Consider the following 17,065-nt stretch of genomic DNA (forward strand, 5'->3'; position numbering starts at 1 on the left):
TGCAACTCCAAATCAGGTCTCTTTCATTTAAAGCAAGGATTCTTTCCCATTTTGTATCATGAACCCCTTTGTTAGTCTGATGAAGCTTGTAGAATTTTCCTCAGAATAATGTATTTAAATGCATAAAATGCATAAGATTACAAAGGAAACCAAGTATATTGAAATAGTTATCCAATTTTTTTCCATGGAGTTTATGGAACTCAGTTTAAAAAATCCTGATTGAAAGGAAATGCCATTTCCCTTGAGAAAAGTTCCTCCTTGTTTTAGCTGTCTTGCAATAACTACATTCAAATAGACTCTAAGCAAGATTTGAGGAAGGGATCCTTCAGATTTAAGAACAAAGATGAAACTACAAAGAGAATATGGTTGTAGTTAGTAGAAGATAGAAGGTCGATTCTGTAACTTTTAATGCTAACATGAATGGCTTTCTGAATTCACAGAATTTAGAATATTCTGATTTATGTCATATTTATCAGAACTTATTACTTCCCCTAGGTATTGGAGTGGGGTTCTAGCTGGAAAATAGCAAGAAGACAGGTAGACAGGGTTAGATTACAGAGAGAGAATTGTGAATACCGGAAAAGGAAAGTTAGGCTCACAAAAACAGGTAAAAAGGAAATAAGTATTTGTTAAACCCCTACTGTGTGCCAGAATCCTTGGGGGGAAAAGGTTATATATTCTTCATCACCACTTGCAACAGTTGCTGGCCAGGAGCCCTAGGAGTAGCAGCACCCCAGACTACCAGCCCTGCTTCCAGTTCAAGGTCATTTTACAGAGATGCAACTTCTAAGGACTTGGGATCAAAACATACCCACTAGGTGCCACCATACGGCAGAAAATCCAGCCTACTTGGAGCTGCAAGGCACCTTGAGGAAGAAGGAAGAGACAGCACCCTAACCAGTTTCTTCCCTCCAACTCTGATGGAAGACGGCTTGGGACCCTAAGCCCAACAGCTTTTGGAATAGCAGTGTCTTTGTACCACTACCAGTGGTTCAACATCAGAAATTGATAAGATAACATCAAAGAAAAAACCTTGCAATCTGCCCTAAAGACCATGCAACTTTTCCATCTGGCTGGCAGCTGAAATCTTCCACTTGTATTGTCCCCTCTATTAAAAAGTGAACTCCTGGAGAGAAGAAACTATCTAGCTTTTCTCTTTGTATGTCCAATACTTAGCACAGTGCTTTCCTTAAGTTCGTGATGACTGTATGTGATGATTAAGGGTCTAGACTATACTGATGATTAAAAATAGAAGAAGGATGGGGAAAACCTTTTTTTTTTTTTTTTCAAAAAAGACTAGGAAAATAGAGAGGTAACTCAACCCAAACAAACAAAAAGAATTAACAAAGTTATGCATAAAAAGTGCACACTTTGTTGGAAAATCTGCTGAAATTAGGAGCCAACAGAAGCTGAATTCAAATATAACTACTTACTACCTTTAGCCATCAAGTCACTTAAACCCCTTAGATCACAATCTCCTCAACTGTAAAATGAGGAAGTTGATCTAGATTTACTCATTCTAAGTCCATGAGCTTGAGCCACTTAGCATCCCTATAACTCTCTTTAAATTAATTTAAATTAAAATCAAATCAAATCAAATCAGAAAGTTGGTCTGTCATACTGACTCTCTAGCTGAAAAAGTCCAGAATTCTATCCATTATGCCTTACTGTCTCCCACAAAAAAGTGTACCTTCTTTACTCTGTGGTATTTCATTAAAATCCCTATGCTTATTTTAATTCCTTTGATTCTCCAGTGGTCTGAAGTATCATCTCTGGGAATATTCCTTCCTAGAATTCATTCACAACATATCCAGTCTTTTCCCATCTGGTGTTTCTCTTGTCTATGTATCTCCATAAAAGTGGCCCATAAGATCCTCCTGGTAGTCAGTTAGCTACCAGCCAGAAGGAAAAGTTCCATGGTCTTTAGGGTAAAGCAGCAAGGCAGATTACAAGGCTTCTTTGATGTCATATCCAACTAGTCAAAATGTTGACCAGATCCTTTGCCATTGTGAGAGTACCATTGCTATCCATCTATTACCCTTCACTCTAATTTGGTGTCAGCCCTTCTCTTGTTTCAGTAACAGAGTTCTCTGTCGGCATAAATTATTCCACAATTATTGTGCAATTTTTCATCTGTAATTTGCTATGGCCTACACCCACCAAGTACCTCAGCATTCCTTACGATGCAATAATATTACATTACATCCTCCTACCACAATTTGCTTAGCCATTTCCCAATGGTTGGGCACATAATTTGTTTCCAACTATTTGCTATCACAGATAGTCCCTCTATGAATATTTGTGTACCGATTGGTCTTGCTTGCTGTCAACTTTCTTGAGAAATAATATATAAAAAGTGAGATTACTGGGTCAAAGTTATGAATATCATTGTAAATTTTCCTGCATAATTCTACTTTCCTTTTGATCGGGCCAATTTACCACCTCACCATCACAGGATGACTGTAGGAAAGATCGAGTCTAAGAATTTCAGAATGATAATAGGAGTTAGTGATTCAACATAGAAAAAAAAAAACTGAGTAAAAAATTGACTCCCCATTTTCAAGATTCAGGGAATCTGGGTGACAAAAGATAAGGGTAATGCTAGTTTTAGGTAGGCAAAGATGATTAACTAAATTTAGGATTTGTAAAGTTTGAGATCACAATAATGACATTCAGATGTTTCTTCATTGTGGGTTGTTGGAATTATGGGCTTGGATGGGGTCAAGTGAGAGAAAAGGATATAAGGCTGAGGTTTGGGAATCCCATTACCCTTCACATTTCAGAAACATGAACCAGAGTAGAACAGGGTGAGTGTTGAAAAATAGTAAGCAGTTAGGTGGTGCAGTGGATAGAGAGTAGGGTTAGAAGTCAGACCAAAGTTCATATAATTTATCAAATGTTTATTGGCTGTGTCACTGGGCAAATCCCCTATCCTCCCACACAGCCTCAATTTCCCCATCTGTAAAATGAGGACTATAATTGTATTCTGGCTCTAAATCTGTGGTACTTTGATTGTCTTGAGAGTTGCAAAGCAGAAAAGGGCAAATGGGCATTTTTTAAAGGATGAAAATTTTATATTATTTCCTATATAATTTATCAAGTCAGATGTTTTATACTATAAAAACTTTATATTGTTAATTGTTATATTGATTTCTCATATACAACTGCATGTTAATTAATATTAATACTTCCTATGGACTAATAATAATAATATTAAGTCTTAATAACAAGAATCACAATAATGCTATTGCTATCTCATTTTTGCCATCCAATCAATTAGAGTTTAGCTAGAAATATTCCTGGCTCAGGCCACTCTCTCACAATTGTTCTTTCATTTTAAATGTTCTATGCTAAATTATTGCAGAAATGGATAGAATGAGTTAATGACATTCTTATCTTATTAGCTGGGTACATACATACATTAGCTGGGTGAGTCATTTATCTGCTTTGAGCTTCAGATATAGTGGTAGTAACATATATTAGGAAAACTGCTGGATTTGAAGTCAAAGCTTCTGCATTCAAATCTTCACTCTGCCATGTGATACTTGTGTCACAACTTCTCTGGGTCTCAGTTCCCCCTTCTGTAAAATGAGAGGGTTGGGTTTTCAAGTCATCAAATCTCTCAGCCTCCATTTTCTTATCTGTAAAATAAAAGGGTTGGGCTAGATGCCCTTTGAAGTTCCTTTCAGTTCTAGATATAAGATATCATGAGCCTCAGGGAAACACTATCTTGTACATCAGTAGAAGTTTGCATATCAAGAGTTTCCACAACTGATAAAATTTCAGCATTATCATATAATTGCATATGATAATATAATATAATAATTAATGGTATAAAGTTTGTATAGTATATACAAAAATATAAAATATGGTTTGTATTAGTTATATGTTTGTAAATCATAATAATATCATATATAATTATAATTAGTTATTTACCTTAATAATAATATAATATAATCATGAATATTATTCGTGTTTTTGTTATTATTGTTATTGTTATTACTAGCTATTTTATTAATAATGTATAGAATGCAAGTGAGAAAATTCCCTCTGCTAAGACAGATTGATGTCTATTTGCCAACTTAGAGTCTTCAAGAATTGTTTGAAATATTGAGATGTTAAATAATTTGTTGAAGGTTAAACAAGTCAATCTGTATTAGAGATAGGATTTCAATCTATGCCCTCCTGACTCCAAGACCAGCTGTCCATTTACTATGATGTGTTATTGGACGATGACAATGATAACAATAAACATTTTAATAGCATTTAAGGTTTGTAAGACTTTACATATATGGACTTATTTGATACTCCCTACATCGTTGGGAAATGGTTGATATTATTGATCACTTAATAAAAACCACTATAATTCTTATAAGATATATGTATATATGTATGTATTTGTTTGTCGGTTTATTTATTATTGCTGTTTGGTCCCGACTCTTTGTGAGCTCAGTTGGATTTTGCTTGGCAAAGATACTATAGTTATTTGTCATTTCCTTCTCCAGTTTATTTTACAGATGAGGAAACTGAGGCAAATAAGGTTGTTATTTGCCCAGGATCCCACAGACAAATACATACACACACTTTCTAACCACAGATGCTGAGGTTCAGAGATATTAAGGGACTTGCCCAGTATCACCTGGCTATTACATGCCTGAGACTAAATGTAGACCTAAAATTCCTGATTACAAACCCCACAACCCACCCATGGCATCCAATTGCTTCTCTCAAATCAAGATACAGCACTAAAAATAATCTGGCAGAATCCCCACAGACCAGCCTCCCCATGTCTTATTTTTTCTATTTATAAATGGAGACAATAACTGCTACTCTCTTCAGAAAAGAATGGGGCTCGTACATTTGGAACCTTTGGATCCTGGGAAATGACAGGGCAATGAAGGATGGTTGGGGTTGGGGTGGGAGACAGCCACGTTCAGAACAAGCCAGATCCTTCTCCAGAGTGGATGCCAATCAACTAGTATTTTGAGTTATTTGTTCCAATGATTATCCTGTTTTAGAAGGCCATGTTCCAGAATGTTTTGTAAACAAAAAAATCGGTTAGATGTTTCCTAAGGGGTCCTCCCCCAATTCTTCTCCCCTCCCCTTGAATTAATCTTAGGATATTTCATTATGCAGAATGCAGAGCTGAAATGCTCTACTTCCTTCCAGCTTCCCCTTGGTATTTTCATTTTAAAACAGAGAAAAAAGAAAGGAATTACACAAGCATTGTGGCTCTGATCTCTTGCTATTTTTCGGAAACCTTCATTAATCTTAAGATTCCTGCCCCCGCTTAATAAAGAACAGTGACTCACTCCCCCAGAGTTATGTGGTAATCAGGGGTAACATTAATTGGAATCTAGGTCTCACTACCTTATTTCCTCTTCCTTCTGGAATTCGACATGGGATTGTAAAATCTTGGAGCTGGGACAAACCTTTTAAATCATCTTCATGATATACCCAACACTTGGCACTATCCCTGCCACTAGATAAGCACTTAATATTAATTGTTAATAAATTAATTGTAATTATTAAATTATCATGAAATAAATAATGAGTAATAAAACAAATCAATAATATAAGTTGTTGAAAAATTAAATTATTAAATGACTGATAAATGAAGAAACTCAGGCAAAGGGAGGCTGTGGTTTGCCCAGGGTCACACGGATTATTAGTAAGAAACCAAATTTAAAAATATGTCCTTGTAAAGATCGTCCCTCTAAAGCTTAGGAATTTGATGCATTAAGCATCTTCTCTTAGATATTCTCAAGTCTAGTCTCTTATAATAGGATTCCTTTCATGGATGAGTTGGACTAGATGTCCATTGAGATCCCTTGCAATTCTCAAAAGATGCAATTCTGTGATAAATTAGTCACTTTATTGTGATGTGTGTATGTTTATCCTTCATGCTTCAACTCAATTTACCTGAATAATTCAATTCAAAGTATTTACTAAACACCTACTCTGTGTGGGGCTAGGTGTTGAGAATAAAAAACAAGAATACAGCAATTTCTGCTCTCAAAGAGTTTATATCTCACTGGCAGGACAATAAGTATGAGGATAAATAAATGTGAAATATCTGCAACATAATGAATAAATTAATTTAATTGCTAAGTAAAGCAAGGCGGTCTTGGCTCTCAAGGAATTTATATTCTAGTGGAAGAGACAAGACATATATGAAATTTCTTCTGAGTAATTTCTAGTAGAGAAACTCTTAATAACCGGGAGAATTAAGATAAGTTTTGTAAGGAAGTGGCCCGTGAAGAGTTTTGAATAGATAGAAACAATCCAAGAGAAAGATATGATTATTGTCCATATTTTCCTTCATCAGCAATTCCAAATGAAAGTCTTTCAGAACAAGATAGTTTTAATCAGAGAGTTAAGTCTCTATGGTTGTGTATACATATTACATTGTACACTATATATATATATATATATATAGACATATATATGTCTATATATATATGCATATATTACTAAGAGTCATAAAAGGGGTGGGTGAAAAAAAGAATCAGAAAAGGGATTGGTGAAAGGGAGATGATTTCAAAAGAAGTGAAAAGGTAGTGTTTATATGTGGGATTTCCTTTCCTTTCAAGTTTCAAGATAGGACTTTAGCACTATTGTCTATTTTTTTTTAAAAGAATAGAATACTTTTATAATCTTGGCTTAATAGTAAGAGAAATGACCAATATCTCTGCATAACTAAGCCCAGAGGACATAAGAAAGAAAGAGAAGGAGGAAGGGGAGAGGTGGCAAAGAAAGGAATTCTGGTGCTGAATGTTGACCAGTTGATCCCACTCCACCTTTCCCTGGTGATTTTCAAGCTCTTTATTTTGAAGCAATTTTCATGCTTTGGCAAGAACCAAGAGGAGTGTTTCCTGACAGAAGCATTTGCCACTTCAAAGAGATATGTTCTTACTGGTGCCTTCCTGCTGAGAAATCTCCACTTCACCCTATCTGTATATGTTTCATTTGTACATGGCTTTTTACATGTTTTTTTCATCATGAGAATATGTATTCCTTGAGGAAGATTGTTTTTTGCCTTGTTTTGGAGCCCTAGTTCTTAGCCCAATGCCTAATACATAGTGGATACCTAATAAATGAATATATACATATGTGTGAATGGGAGGAAGGAAAGAATTCTAATTGTAAAAAATATTTCCTTGATTTTTGTTTCAAAATATGGGTAGTAGATAAAAAAATAAGGAGGATATTGTATACCTCCTAAGACATGTTTTAGGTTGCATCCTTCCTTGAGAGGATGGACTTTATGAAAATGCTGTTAAACCAATTTTCCAGTCTAGGCTATAGGAGAACTAAGGAAATAACTCAGTTGAATTTTAATCAATTTTTTTTAAATTAACAAGTATATATTTTCTCTCTCACTTATTGCCCTCAGCCCACTCCAGGGGGAAAAAACAACAATCTTTTTTACAAATATGCATATTTAAGCAAAACAAATTCCCACAGTAGCTCCGCTAGAAAAGAACCTGTATAATAAAAAGGAACAAAGCTGCTTCAATCAATTTACTCATTCAGTGCCATACTAATCAAACTATCAAAAGATTACTATATAGAGCTAGAAATAATAACTAAATTTATACAGAGGGTCAAAAGATTAAGAATCTCCATGGAAATAATGCACAAAAGTTCCCTTTGAAAAGGGACCAGATCTAAACCATGTTGCAAAACTGCAGTCATCAAAACAATAAAAAATAACATGAAGTAGCATTTATGTGGTGCTTACTTACTATGCTAAAAACATTTTATTAATATTCTCTCATTTGATCTTCACATTAATTCTGGGAGGTAGGTGCTAAAATTCCTATTTTAAAGATGAGGAACTGAAATAGTTCAAAACTAAATGACTTGCCCAGAGTCCCTTAATTAGGAAGTATCTAAAGTTGAATTTGAATTCAAGGCTTCCTGACACCAGACCAAATGCTCTACAATGATTTTTAATTAAATTGGTATTGGTTGTATTGATTAGTAAAAGAGTATATACATCATTCATTTCAGTTAAAACATAAGCACTCAGAAATGAGCAGGACCAGGAGATCATTATATACTTTAACAACAATACTATATGATGATCACTCCTGATGGCTATGGTTCTCTTCAACAATGAGATGAACCAAATCAGTTCCATTTGTTCAATAATGAATAGAACCAGTTATACCCTACAAAAGAACTGTGGGAAATGAGTGTGAACCACTACATAGCATTCCCAATCCCTCTATTTTTGTCCGCCTGCATTTTTAATTTTCTTCACAGGTTAATTGTACATTATTTCAAAGTCTGATTCTTCTTGTGCAGCAAAATAACTGTATGGATATGTATATGTATATTGTATTTAATATATACTTTAACATATTTAACATGTATTGGTCAACTTGCCATCTGAGAGAGGGGGTGTGGGGAAGGAGAGGAGAAATTTGAACAGAAGTGATTGCAAGGGACAATGTTGAAAAATTACCCATGCATATATCTTGTAAAAAGCTATAATAATATATTTTTTTAAATATAAGCACTCATAGGGAGAAAATAGAAAGGTAGTGTTGGGATGAGTAAGATCTGTATTAACCTCACTGTTCTAGGAAAAACATAAAGATCAATCAATCAACATTTATTAGGTACCTACTAAGTGCTATTCATGGTGGTAGGAGAAACATAAAGATTAATCAGTTGATATTTAAATGTTTATTAAGTACTTATGACAATAAGTGTGGAAATATAAAAGAATTGCACACATTCAACCTATTACTTGCTGGGGTGTAGAAGTAAAAGGAGGGAAAAAATGGAACACAAGATTTTGCTAGGGTGAATGTTGAAAACTATCTTTGCATATATTTTGAAAATAATAAGCTATTATTTAAAAAATTAAGTACCTGTCATTTAAATAACTCCCCCAAAAGTGCTTTCTATAAGTTATATACTGTGCTAGGTGGTGGTGGTGGTGATAATGGTAGAGGTGATACCATAATCAGCAAATAAACTGGATTTAAGTGAGGAAGGGCTGTGCAAAGTCACCACCCTCACTTTCTCCTCCAGAGCCATCTGGGTCCAGTGGCCAGATATAGATCTGATAATAAAAAATGAAATAAATTACCCACTTGTTTTTTAAAGAACAATCCAGGACAAGCAAAAACTATAATACAAGTTAGATTGTGATAAGTGCAAACAAGAGGTCAAAAGGATGTGGATGAGAGATTGGAAAAGATGAGATCATCTCTAGCTAAAAGGCTTGATCAGAGGGAAACTTGAAGAAAGACAAAGCACTGCAAAAAATGGAACATTTCAATCTTGTCCTTTGTTCAAGATTATGAGGTTCTATTTCTTGTTTATCTCCTTTCTCCTCTCAGGTCCAATCAGAAAGCAGCCAGTCCTGTTGATTCTACACACACTCACACAGACACACACACACACATACATACTCCAACATTCATCCTCCCTTCTCTCAGTCCCACCTGGATTATTATAATTATCTCCTGTCAAGTCTTCTCACCTCCAAGGCACACATGAGCTTCAATTTAGAGTTTGTCATTTGCTACCTGTTTGACCTTCATTTAAGGTCACTTTGAAGCTTATCTTCCTCATTAACATAAAGGAGAAGGATGGATATATTAATCTCTACATCCACACTTCTAAGAGATTTGCTACTATCTAGGAACCTCTGATCCCCCTCTCCCTGTACTCTCATCCATCTGCCCTAAATAACCTTCTCTCTGCAAAGACATCATCATCTTACTCCACTACTCAAGATCACCCATGGTTTCCCATAGCTATAAACATTGATACTATTTGGGGTCAAATCTTGCCTTAGAACATGATCCTTCGATTCTCTGATTGGAAGTTAAAATCACAAAAACTAGAATCAAGAAAAGTTGAGTTCAAATGTAGCCTCAGACATTGACAAGCTATATGACCATGGGCTATTTATTCACTTAATTGATACCTGATTCTGTTTCCTCAATTGTAAAAGGAGGATAATAAGAGCACATCACAATGTTGTTGTGAAGATCCAATGATACAATATCATACAATACATACAATAATGATACAATTAGCATGGTGCCTGGCACATAGTAGTTACTCTATAAATATGTATTCCTTCTTTCTTTTCATAATACAGTGTTGCCTGAGAGAGCAAAGGATCATAGATAGAGATGGAAGAAATGGCCATCTTGCCCCAGGCACTCAGGAAACTAAAGTGAAGCTAGATCATTTGCCCAAGGTCACCCAAGGTCAAAAATAGTATAGACAGAATTTGAATCCAGACCTTCTACCTCCAAAACTACTATTCACACTTGATTATATAAAGCTGCCTAGGGATTTAATTTTTGTGTCATTAGGTTCTTACACACGAATCAGTCACTGTAGTACTCAGTTTTTCCCTGTGTCAAAAGAAGAAGATGCATTAAATGGCATCTAAAGTCCTTTCCCACTGTGAATCTTATAATTTGTTGTGACACAAAAATTCTATTGAAAAAAAGAATTCAATCAACCCCAAAGGTTGGCATTTTCAACTAAAAATGACTGTCTTCATTACACAATCAACTTTAGTTATCTGTAGGATGAATATTCATTTTAGCTCTTTTGCTTTTGTGGTAGCACTTATTAACCCTTTATCCTGGGCTTCTGAACTGAGTTTACCTGACCTAGACCTACCTAGCCATCTTCACTCCAAGTGTACACCTCCCTTCCCATTTCATCCTACCTCTTGTCTCTAGGAACAATAATCCAATCATCCTGGAAAGGATGTGTCCTTTTCAGTTAATGACTCTGCTGTCAAAATAAGTATGTGCTGTCAATGAAGTAAGATGTCTATATCCGTGTTGTTATTGTTCAGTTGTTTTTCAGTAATATCTTACTCTTGTTGGAATAGTTGCCATTCCCTTCTCCAACTCATTTGAGGCAGTGATGAGGAAATTGAGGCAAACAAGGTTAAGTGACTTGCCCACTTTCATACAGCTTATAAATGACTGAGGTCAGATTTAAACTTAGGAAGATGAATTTTCTTGACCCCAGGCATAGAATTCTGTCCACTGTGCCACCTAGCTCCCCCCTCTAAAGTCATAGGAGATGCCTAAGCATATAGACAGGAATCTGAGAGGAAGAATTGGTCATTATCTCTGGAATCTTGCTTAACCCTCTCAAAGGGATATTATGATTCCTGTCTTGAGGAGAATAGGATAGGGGGCCAGTAGATTATTTCCTACTGAGCTTTATCAAATCGGCTCCCCTTACCTAAAAACCACTGTTTAGAATTTGTTGTCTTCTTCTTCCTTTTTGGGGGGGTGGGGTGGGGAAATGAAAGATCTTTGAGGATAGAGATAGCCTTAATTTTAGTATTTTCTATCCCCAGTGTTTAGCACTTATCCTCAATGTGTAATGATTTTTAACTTAAATTTTTTACTTATCTTTTAACACCTTTACCTGTTCAATTAAGGGCATTTGGGGAGGAGATGGGAAGGAAGGAGAGGAGCGTCATGATCTATCTGATCTGTTCTTTACTTGAGCAACTTAAGAATTTAAAGAAGCAATTAACATTAAAATATTTACACACCTAGCTGGGGGACTTGTGGATCTGAGCTATCCCAATAAGGAGGAGTAGAAATGAAAATCTTGACATCATATGCATTCTACCTCATTTCTTATTCTCAACCACAAGAGAAACCTCTCTGCTTTTGGTTCATCATATACATCTCTCTGAGAGGTGATGCAATCATCAAGGAGCTACATGATCAGAACTTCAGATCCTAGTTTCATTTATTTGAGGGAATGCAAATATCTAGACAGAGAAGACATGCATAGTCAAATGCTTCAAAACCCTTTCCTAAGCTTCAACATGCTCTACTATTTGGTGCACTGGTGAGAATATTGGGCTTAGAATCAGGAAGACTCATCATCATCACTTATTGGCTATGTGACTATGGGTAGGACTTTTAATCCTGTTTGCCTCAATTCCTCATCTATAAAATTAGCTGGAAAAGTAACCCACTCTAGTATCTCTGCCAAGAAGATCCCAAATGAGGTCACAGAAAATCAGACATGACCAAAAAACAACTTAACAAGCCATTTGGGGTGAACCATTGTCCCCTCCTATCCCAAGGAGCAGTAATATACATGAAAATCTAAAGATCATATGCATTCTACCTCATTTCTTATTCTCAACTACAAGGATTCAACTGAGCAGATTTGTTCAAAGCTTCTTTTGCCAGGATCCAAGGTTTCATGACTGCCAACCTCAGAAACTTCTCTGGAGAGTGTCAGGGCAATCTTTTGGTGGTCAGATCAATCAGTGCAAAGAGCTATTTAGTTTATTAATACATGAGGAAATTATAGGATTCTGAAGGTGAAAGTAACCTCAAAGGTCACTAAATTCAGCCTCTTTCTAAAAAACAAATTCATTTTCATAACATCCCTTTCAAGAGATCATCCAAGAGCTACTTGAAGATTCCCATTAATGGGAAACTCATTACTTCACAAAGCAAATTCCATTTGGAGATCATTTTAATTGTCAGAAAGGTTTTGTTTTTTTCCTTATATTGAACCAAGGTCTATTTTTTATGTTGTTTTGTAACAAAGATTCCCTGAAATAGAGCTGGTGTCATCACTTTGCCTAAAACATCCATTAATCACTTTGCTCTTGAGAACTAGACATAATGAGAAATAGAATCTATCAACCTTGAGTAGGATAGATGTGGAAGGCTAAAACTCATGACACATTAAAGGTGCTGTCAGCCCTTGGCTGACATCCAGTCTTTCTTTTCAAGAGTCTTTTCTGTTGTCATTCTTTTGCTTTGGTTTTAGATCAAACCAACAAAGTTGGTGGGTTCCACCATGGTGTAGGTGTTAGCTCTGTGCAGGAACCCACATTTCTCCCTGATGTTTCTCTCCCCAATCTAATCGAGTTTAACAAATATTTACTATGCATGAGGCAGCATGTCAAAGTGGGCAAAGAGATGACTTCAGAGTGGCCAACACTGTGCTATAAATACAAAGAAGCAAACCCTACTCTCAAGAAGTTTCCATACTAATTGGGAAGGCAACAAAAGCGTATTAAATAAAAAGAGACTAAATAAAAAATAAAGAATACTGGAATTTAAGTTTCATCTGTGACACCTACAGATAAGCTTGACCAGCCCTGGAAAAAGTCATTTAAGTAGAGAAAAGGCAATAGGAGATAGGTAATTCAAAGGACTGTGATAAGCACCAAAGATATAAAAACAAAACAACCCCAAAAAAAGTCCTGAGTGCAAATGTAGTCTCAGGCAGATGACACTTATTAGCTATAGGACCCTAGACAAATCATTTAACCCCCATTGCCTTGAAAAATAAAAAATAAAAACCAATCCCTGTCCTCGAAAAGCTTACTTTGATAAATACATGAGAAAAAAAAAAATCAGAGAGTTCAAGAAAGACTTCTCTTCAAGAGAGCAAAAGGAAGCTAGGGATCCTGAGCCTCTGAAATGAGGAGGGAGTGTAGTGCAAGTATTGAAAATAAGCTATGCAAATTCATCATGGTAGCTGAAAGTATGTCAGGCACTGTGTTAAACATACTTTACAAATATTGCCTCATTTGATCTCAAATGAGAATCAAAGCATCATTTCTTGATGAGAAAACAAACAAAAAACAAAAACAAAAAAAGTAGTGTGGCAAACAAAAAAAAAAAAAAAAGCAGAGTTGGCTGGAACAGAGAGTGGTGAGAGAAATATGAAATAAAACTAGAAAAGTAGTTGTGGTGACAACTTAAATATCAAGCCACAAGACATGATATTTTGTCCTACAGGCAATAGAAGTATATTGAAGGGGCATAAGTAAGTGAAGTGCCATGGTTGGACTTATTCCTTCAGTATCTTCTGTCCACAAGATGATCTCGGAAGAAGCTACTCAATTACACAGAGTTTTCCAAAGGCTCAATCTGATTTATGAAAGAAGGATAGCCTTTCACAAAGTATCCAACTAACTCCTCTCAGTTTCCTCTTTAAAAGGTGGAGGAAGCAACATGGGGAAATTCTGTTCTAAATCTGATTCTCCCTAAGAGGATGGAGCTGCTTAATGGAGTGGAAATGATGAAAATCTCTGAGGGAAGTAACCACTCCCTTCTTGAGTTTATGATGGGGAAAGACAGGAAACCCAAGTTTATTCTGTCTCACATCCCTGATTTTCATAGAGCTGACTTTAACGGGTTCAGAGAAATGATAGCGAGGATCTTCTGGACTAAAATTCTATAAGGAAAATTACCCTAGGATTAATGGGAAACTCAAGAATGAAAAAGAAAACAAACTGAGGAGAGAATAAACAAACAAAACAGAAGTTATCTGAAGGAGCAATTAGGTGGTGCAATGGATCCAGCACTGGGCCAGGTCTCAGGAATACCTGAGTTCAAATGCAGCATCAGACACTAACTGTGAAACTTTTGGAAAAATCATTTAACCTCCAAATGGCTCATTTCCTTAACTAAAAAATGGGAATGATAATACTGCCAACCCCATAGAACTGTTTTAAGGATCAAATGAGACAATATTTGTAAAGTATATTTAGCACAGTGTCTGGCACATAGAAAATATTTTATAAATGTTTGTTTACTTCACCTTCTTGGAAGAGACTGATATGGATATATAGGGAATTCACTAATCAATTTAGTTTTTTTTGGTTTTTTTTTTTGGCAAATGGTATTTTGTTTTTCCCAATTACATATAAATGGATTTCATCATTCATTTTTTATAAGATTTAGAGTTTCACATTTTTCTCCCTCCTTCCTATCCTCTCTCCCCAAGATGGCAAGCAATCTGACATAGATTATTTCCATATTAGTCATTCAGTGTAGATTTTTAAAAGAGAAATGCATAAAATGGAAGAATGGACAGTTACCAGAGCGTGAATACAAAAGCATGATAGAGTACTATAAGAATAAGAATAACATCAGAAGAGCTAAACGCTGAAAATGACCTCTGACTGGGAATAATAGTGAAGGACAACAACAAAGGGATTTATTGGCTCTGCTGGAGGATGAAGGGAATCAAAGAATAAATAAGTCCATTTCTCAAGGTGTATGGGGCAATAATAATTGACCATAGGAAGAAGGCAGAGACTTTCTATTCTAATTTTACTTTTATTTTTTTGATCATGAGATTAGCCCTTAATTGGAAAACAAAAGAACAAACATGACTTATTAGAAGCTGATGCTCAAGTAAGACAATGATAAAATAAAGCCTTCTGTCCGTATTGGATTCTGGCCACCCAGTCCAAATGAACCATATCCTCCAGTTGGAAAAATAGCAGATTTGATTGATGAGCAGTTTTCAATAATATTTCAGAGGGATAGATGCCATAGAACTGGGGGAAGATGTTGTTCTAATTTTTTTTTAATCTACAGAGTTTGCAATTATAGATCATTGAGCTTCATCTAGATTTCTGGCAAAATTCTTGTACAGAATCCTAAAGAGATGGTTTTTGAACATCTAGAAAACAAAGCCACCATCAAAAAGGATCAGTACCACCTCATCGAGACTGGATTATGACCCAAAAATAAATGTTCTAGAATTGGAAAGAACAGTCATGATTCAAAAGGAAAGACAGAGACAGAGAAAAATGCAGGTAGTGAAAAAAATGCAAAGTACTGTCCAATGAGCTTAACCTCAGTTTCTGGGGAAATGGTTAAACATATTATTTTTAAAAATCAATAAGCTTCTCAGGAAGGATGCAATGGAACCACCATGGTTTCATCTTGAAAAGGTCATACAGTACTGACCTAATGGCCCATATGGAAACTGTTACTAAGCTGAGAAATGAAGGGAATTTTGCAGACATAGTTGACCTAGATTTTTTTTTTGCAAAGCATTTGATAAATAATCTCATTCTATTCTTGTGAGGACAGTAGATGTAGACTAGCCTGTGACTCTCAGAATTGGTTCAGAGATCCCTGGGAATAGCCAAGAACTTTAAGAGGGTCTGTGAGGTAAATATTTTTGTAATGATACTAAAATATTTTAATTTCTAATAACAATAAACACTGATAAAATACCTGCTTCCAAGTAGCTTATAATCAATGCAGAAGGAAAGTGGAAAATTGGGAGCAAAGGTTACGTAATGTGAGGAGAATGGATATTAGATAATGTGTGTGTGTGTGTGTGTGTGTGTGTGTGTGTGTGTGTAGAATAAACAAAATTCATATTTAATTGTATCTGAAAAGTGAAGGAGATAGGAGCAACAAAGACAACCCATAGACTTGAATTTCAGAAAATGTGGAAATCCTCCTTTTACCCTTCCAGGCTCAGATGCTACATCCTACATTAAGCCTCCACTGAGTGATATAACCCTCATAAATACAAGATTGTAAAGGAGTCCTGACACCATAAAGTTTGAGAACTGCTGGGGTAGACCATAGTAAAAATTAAATGAATTCTGAACCAGAACCTAGGCCTATAGAACAGCTACTGATGCTTCAGTGTCAAGTTAGGAGTCAAGTCAACAAGTGTCTAGAGCATACCTAGCCTGATGTGACTAGTGAAGAGGTTCAGGAACCTGTGCTCACTGATATTGTGACACTCATTTCCTCGACTTGGATAAATGCATGGTAGGATGCTTCTCTGATTGTCAAATGACACAGGGCTGAGAGGGATAACTAATGCAGTGTGTAGCACAATTATTATCCAAAAAGATCCTGACTAAGCTAGAACACCAGACTGAACTTAATAAAATGTATCTTAATAGAGATAATGTAAACCCCGACACTTGAATTTAAAAAAAAAAAAAAAAAAAACTCCAGAAGCACAATGTGAGGGAGGAATAATTAGATAGAAATTGTTGTTTTTCTGAAAAAGATCCAAGGATCTTAGAGAACTATAAGCTCAATATCGTCACGAGTATGGCATGGCAGCCAGAAGAACTGAAGCTGACAGTATAGGGAGTTGGTACTCAACATAAGAAAGGAGATAATAAGACAGCTCCTATTGCCCAGGAGAAGGTCATCATCCTGCTTTATTTTGCCATGGCCAAACCACATCTTGAATATTGGGTTTAGTTTTTGACACTAGAGTCCAAAAAAGACCTTGATAAGCT

General features: G+C 35.7%; 1 protein-coding gene across 13 annotated transcripts in view; it reads left to right on the forward strand.

Moving 5' to 3' along the window:
- The window catches only part of ANKS1B (ankyrin repeat and sterile alpha motif domain containing 1B), a 1,348,113-nt gene that overhangs the window by 949,411 nt on the left and 381,637 nt on the right, over positions 1–17,065 (forward strand). The gene's annotated exons all lie outside the window — the stretch shown is intronic.

Source organism: Sarcophilus harrisii, chromosome 5 (genome assembly GCF_902635505.1).
Source record: "Sarcophilus harrisii chromosome 5, mSarHar1.11, whole genome shotgun sequence".
NCBI classification, from domain to species: Eukaryota; Metazoa; Chordata; class Mammalia; order Dasyuromorphia; family Dasyuridae; genus Sarcophilus; species Sarcophilus harrisii.